The 6,371-nt window shown below is 36.7% G+C and overlaps 1 pseudogene; it reads left to right on the top strand.

Moving 5' to 3' along the window:
* Nucleotides 1–4,963: 4,963 nt before the first annotated feature.
* LOC115031853 (U2 spliceosomal RNA) lies at nt 4,964–5,098 on the top strand (annotated as a pseudogene).
* The last annotated feature ends 1,273 nt before the right edge of the window (nt 5,099–6,371 follow it).

The following is a 6,371-nucleotide window of genomic DNA, read 5'->3' as shown; positions in this document are numbered from 1 at the left end:
AATTTTTCTTCAACCATAAAGAACAAAATTGTGGCTTTTGTAGGAAAACTAATTAAACCACCATCCATGAGGCTTTCTATTATGATGATAAGACACTATGACCAAAAGAAACATGAGGAAGAAAAGGCTTATTTGGCTTATGTTTATATAGCATGTTCCATCACTGAGGGAATACAGGGAGGAATTCAAGGCAGGACCTGGAGGAGGGAACTGAAGCAGAAATTAATTATAGAGGAGCACTGCTTACTTGCTTATTCTCTGTGTCTTGCTTAGTCCACTTTCTTATAACAAGCAAAACTACCTGCCCAGGGGTTACCTTTCAACCACTGGGATGGGGGTCCCCAAAATCATCCACTAATCAAGAAAAGATTAGATAGACTTACCCACAGGCAATCTGTTGGAAACATTTTCTTCTTTGGAATTCTTTTCTAATGGTAAATCTAGCTTGTCTCAAGTTGACAAGAATTTAATCAGTACAATGAGTTCATTATAAGACAAATAATCCAGACTAAAAAAAAAAAGACATACATTATATGCTTTGTATGCTTTTTCTCATATCTAGAATGTACATGTATAAAAATTAAATATGATTTTAAAGCAAGGAATATTTGGGGGAAAAGAATGAGAATCAATGGGAAAGGGAGGGCAGAGGGAAGCAGGGATGTGAGATAAAGCATATCAATGAATAGAAAAATCTCTTCTTTCTTTATTTTTGATTAGTGCATACATAAATAATTGGTGGTAAAAGTATAGAGTTTTAAACAAAACTCCATGGCTTCCTAATGCCTAGTGTGATGGTATGGAAGTTCTCTGTCTCTGAAGTAGCGATTAAGACAAATATTACCTTAGTCTAGCTGTGCAATTTTTTTTAATTTTACATTTGTAAAGTGATGAAAGTAACTTAACTGGAATCACAGAATGTAATATATGTTCATAACTAAATAGTTTTCTGAAATTTGTCATAGAACCTTGAGCCTGCTTGGCATCCCATTTTGTATGCTGGCTGTAGACCCTCTAAATGCCATTCTGCAATCAGTGTATAAGGTAATGTAATGTGATTATAAACACACACACACACACATTTCCATTTGTGACAGTGAGGATGAAGTAGAATTATCTAATCTTTTTTTTTTTTTTTTACCGTAACAGTGTAAAGACATAAAGCACATGCATTTTAATAACATTTTGAGTAGTTTTGTATGTGTAGCCTCTGTAAGTACTGAGTGTACTTTTTAGAGGTTATGATACACAGATTTTATATGTCACTGATGTTGTATAAATAATTTAAGTCCTCTGAACTGTTTATTTTTTAAATGAGTCAAAAGTAAAGTTTCTTTAGATTAAAAAAATCTTTCAGCTACTATTATAACAAAGACTCAAAGTAAATTTAAGTATTACACACACATCTATAAAGAAAGTTTCTGCCTATCTTTTAAAGTCTGAAACAAATTTGTAGCTCAAAAAAAATCCTCTAAATTCCTCAGACTCCTGCTAAGGAAGGATGTGCACAGTAGCAATTAGGACAGTTAATCAGTTGGATTTGTCATCTAAAGGGGACAAAATCATTAACAAGACACTGGGTGGCCAATGACGGCTTAAATACTTATAAATCATAAAACTGTCAGCTCTTTCGTTTGCAGGGGATAGGTGAAAGCTTCATGGATTTAAAATTTTGATTTCTGTCACGTTGTTTGAAACTTAAGCATTTGGAACTTTGTCATGCAGAAAGTGTTGATAAGAGACAAACAAGCAAGCTGTCCTAGACACAAACTTGATGTATCCACACGATCTTGCAATCTCAACCAACCTCAGCAGACATTTGGCGATTCTTACACAGCAACTGGGCCAACTGTGCAGTTGCAGTTCTCTGAGGTCTAAGCCACTCTGTGATGGCCGGCATAGCTGTCCCCCTCAGGGACACAATACAAAGCAAGACAAAATTGCCAGGTTGCCAAACCAGTAGCTTAAAGGAATTATTCCAATCTTGTCAGAAATTGCCAAAATTCATCTTTCTAATGGTCTCAATTTGGGGAAGATTATCATTGAACATATTGTATGTGTGGCTTTTTCTCCAGGTTGTCTTTAGAATCATGACCCTCTCTGGCCTCTATACCTCAGTGCTAGGATTAGAGATTTACAATCCAACATAGCTTGCACTCTCTTTTTGTGTTAATTGTGTAGTCATTAAAATCAATTCATTGTATGGGAAGTTTTATTGTTACGAGTGATGTAAACTGCACATTTTTAACATACTCAATTTTCTGAATTTGCATATTTCCACATACCTGTGTACTATTTCAAGAACCTTAAGATAATTAGCATATTTAGCATCTTGAGTAAAAGTATTCCTTTGTAGTTTGTTGTAAAAAGACTACCACCAGTTCTTTCTTCTTAACAAGATAACAATATGGTATTATTCCATATAGGAAGTGTGCTTTGCAATGTGCACAGCAGATATTTCTCCATGAGTCCCAAACTGGTCCATCAGCCACACTCCTCCTGATTCCAGGCTTCCAGGCGGCTAGGATTATATATCTGTCCTAACTGGTCCTGCTAATCCATTTCTATAACTCAAGGCTTATGCAAATGAAACACCCACGGCCAACTTCCTCTTCCTTAGCTTTTGGTGGGTACAATTCTAGGTTTTGTCTCCTTGAGTTTCAGTATTTTAGATAGCACACCAAGCATAATAAAACAGCATTTCTTTTGTGTGAATGGTTTATTATACTTTATATAATGCCCTGCCTAGCTACTCTTCTTGTAACAAATGCCAAGATATTTCTCCTCTCAAACTGAGTAATATTATATTGTACACATATATCACATTTCTCTTGTTCTATAGATCAACAGATATGTATATCTATCATTTATTTGTCATGAGTAGAGAAAAGATGAACACAGGAGTGAGCTAACTCTTGAGATACTGATTTCCACTCCTCTTGGTGCACACCCAGATTTAGAATTGCTGGTTCTATGTAGAGATTTTTTTTTTTTAATTTTCCAAGAAAACTAAACTCCTCCTTTCATAGTTGCTGAAGCATTTTATACTGTAGTAGTTTGTGACTTTTTATTTATTCAAATTATTGCTAATGGTTATTAATCATTGTTATTTTAATATTAGTCATTCAACTGTGATTCAGTGCTGTAATTTTAATTTTGATTTGTGTTGGGACAGGTGACATCAAACATTTGTTTAAATACTTGGTCTATTAATCATCTATTTTTTAAATTTACTTTACAGTATTCAGATTCCTACCTCTGCTTTGAGCTGGGATACATGATTGTTGTTCTCTTTCTACTGAATTGCAGAAGCAATTCAATGGCATGCTCATTTTAACTCCTAATCAGACAAATGATTTGCAAATACCTTACCTCAGCTTGGAAGTTATGTTTTAATCAGATTTTCTTTGACTCCTGGAAGCTTCTGAGTCTGATATAGTCCTACTTATCATATTTATGTATTTGGTTATTTATCTTTCTATTTATTTAAGTGTCATTTGAAGAAATTGTTGTCTTTTCACCTCAGTTTTATTCCACGAGTCTTTCAGATTCAGGTGTATGTTTTTTTTTTTCCAATTTTGTTTTGTTTTAATGTATTGTCTTTCAATACACTGAATTCCACAAACTGATAGCAAGGACCCATTGCTAAAGATGGCACTTTCACAGCTCATTGAACATGGAGAGTTTGAGCTGATGCCTATTTAACACCTTACCTCCTAGTGTATTTGGTATGAGATGGTACTCAGCATCAAAAGGGAATATAGACATGAACCCAACTACAAAATATTTTATCTACAATGTTGTCTTCCATGCAAAATATGGTAGGGCAATTGTGACCCAAAGCTTGTGGGAGTAACCAAACAATATCTGATTTGACTTAAGGCTTACTCCACAAGATGGATCCCATAACCAGCATTGATTGGATGACTACAATCCAGAGACTAAATAGCCCAAAGACCTAGGACAAAATAAAATACTACTGGTCTTTAAGGAAAAAAAAAGAGTATTAATAAAATGACTCCTAAAGATATTCTGCTACACATAGAGATCAGTTCCTTATTCAGCTATCATCAAAGAAGTTATCTCCTTTACCAGATTGGAATAAATATAGGGAACTAAAGCTAGATGTTACACACAGAGAGAAATCTTGGAACACACAGCTCTAAATGGGATGTCTCCATCAAATCCCTCCCCTCAGAGCTCAGGGAACCACACAGATGAGAAAGTGGAGAGTGTAGGAGCCAGGGAATATCGAGGACACTAGGAGAATCAGGCTCCTCAAATCAACCAAGGAAAGCTTAAATAAACTCACAGAGACTAAAACGGCATGTACAGTGCCTACCCAGGTCTGCAGCTGGTCCTCTGCATGTATATTATAGCTTTCAGTTTGGAATTTTGATTGGAATTCCTGGCTGTGTGAACAAGTGAATCTAATTCTTATGCTTTCTCATGGGGCTCTTTTTCTTCTCTTGGTTTGCCTTATCCAACTGTGATGTGATGTTTTTAGTTATATTATTATATTTTATTTTGTAATGTTTTGTTTTTATCTCTGGATGGGAGGGGAGATGGAGAGGTACTGGGAGATGTAGAATGTGGCAGGGGGGGGGACTGTAATCAGGATATGTTGTATGAAAAAAACCCTCTTTTCAATAAAAGGATGTCTCTGTGCGTGTGTCTTTTATTTACTTTTTTTGTTTACTGAAAAGGATAAATAAGTCATTGTCTTAGTCAGGGGTTTCTATTCCTGTACAAACATCATGACAAATAAGCAAGTTGGGGAGGAAAGGGTTTCTTCCACTTATACTTTCACATTGCTGTTCATCAGCAAAGGAAGCCAGGTCTCTCTGCTACATATGCAGCTATAGCCATGAGCCTTACCATGTGTTTTCTTTGATTGGTGGTTTAGTCCCAGGGAGATCTGGGGGTACTGGTAGTTCATATTGTTGTTCCTTCTATGGGGCTGCAAACCCCTCTGCCTTTTGGCTAAGATCAAGTGTAGTATCTGTTCTTATCAGCTTGCTTTCTTATAGAACCCAAGACTACCAGCCTAGGGATAGCACTGCCCACAATGGGTTTTCTGAAACCTTGATCACCAATTGAGAAAATGCCTTACAGTTAGAACTCATGGAGGCATTTCCTCAAGGGAGGCTCCTTCTCTGTGATAACTCCAGCTTGTGTCAAGTTGACACACAAAACCAGCCAGTAAAGCCATAATTATGGGTAGATTAGAAAATAATGTTGGGGGGGGGGGCTGGAGGGATGGCTTAGTGCCTGATAGTACTGGCTGCTCTCTCAGAGGTCCTGAGTTTAATTTCCAGCAACCACATGGTAACTCACAACCATGTATAATGGGATCTGATGCTATCTTCTGGCATGCAGGCAAACATGCAGACAGAAACTTCATACATCAAATATGTAAATAAATTGAAAACAGGAAAAGAAAACAGAAAGGAACTTGAGAGAGTGGAAGAAGACATCATCCAGGAGTCTGTTTTCTCTTTTGACTAACAAGGTCCTGGGGATTTGGTTCATGTTTTCAGGCTTAGCCTACTTGACCCTTTCAAAGTTTACATCCACTTTGCTTGGGTTTTGTGTGAGATATACAATGAAGCTTTATTTTCAGATTGTGCATGCAGATGGAAATTTGCAAGCACTCATGCTTCCTTAGATTGTTTCCCACTGTGTACTGTTGGCATTGTTACTGTGACTGTATTATTGCCCATGCGGCTCTTCTTTCTGGACTCTATTCCATTTCTTGATTCACATTTCTATATGTGCTGTATTGTTCTTATTTCTAAAATTTTGTTATAGGCTTGAAATAGAAAATGAGATATTTTATGTTGTCTTTCTCCGTAGCTTCTAAGTGTGTGTGTGTGTGTGTGTGTGTGTGTGTGTGTGTGGTGTTTTCATATGACTGTGAGGATTATTTCCATTTCTGGGAAAACATTCACTGAGATTTGTGAAGGAGAGCAGCAAATGTGTAGACTTCCATTCAGTGATGGATAAGAATGTATGCTGAACTGTCATTGCAAGGCTCTCGCTTCTTTTGTGTTGTTAAGTTGTAGTCTTCTGTAGTCTGCCTGATTTTAATTTTCTTATACCCTGGATTCAGGTTGAATTCAGTCAAGCAAAGACAGCAACAATTGCTAGGAACCTGGAGGAAGCACACTGAAGGTATTTCTGTCATCTTTCTTCACTGTTGTCTAAAATTCATTCTTTATTTCATACATGTATACAATGTACTCTGGTTATAGCAACTCACAATTAACCTGACCTCATGTCCTTCCCTTCCCAAACATCCACTTACTCTTTCCCACAGTCCTTTCCCTATATTTGTGGCTTCTTATGTTGTTTTGAGACACCCGAGGCTT

This window comes from Mus caroli, unplaced genomic scaffold (genome assembly GCF_978045245.1).
Source record: "Mus caroli unplaced genomic scaffold, Mus_caroli_1 scaffold_10, whole genome shotgun sequence".
Lineage (NCBI taxonomy): Eukaryota > Metazoa > Chordata > Mammalia > Rodentia > Muridae > Mus > Mus caroli.
The sequence above is the reverse complement of the archived record's forward strand: the minus strand, read 5'-3'. Positions and strand labels throughout refer to the sequence as shown.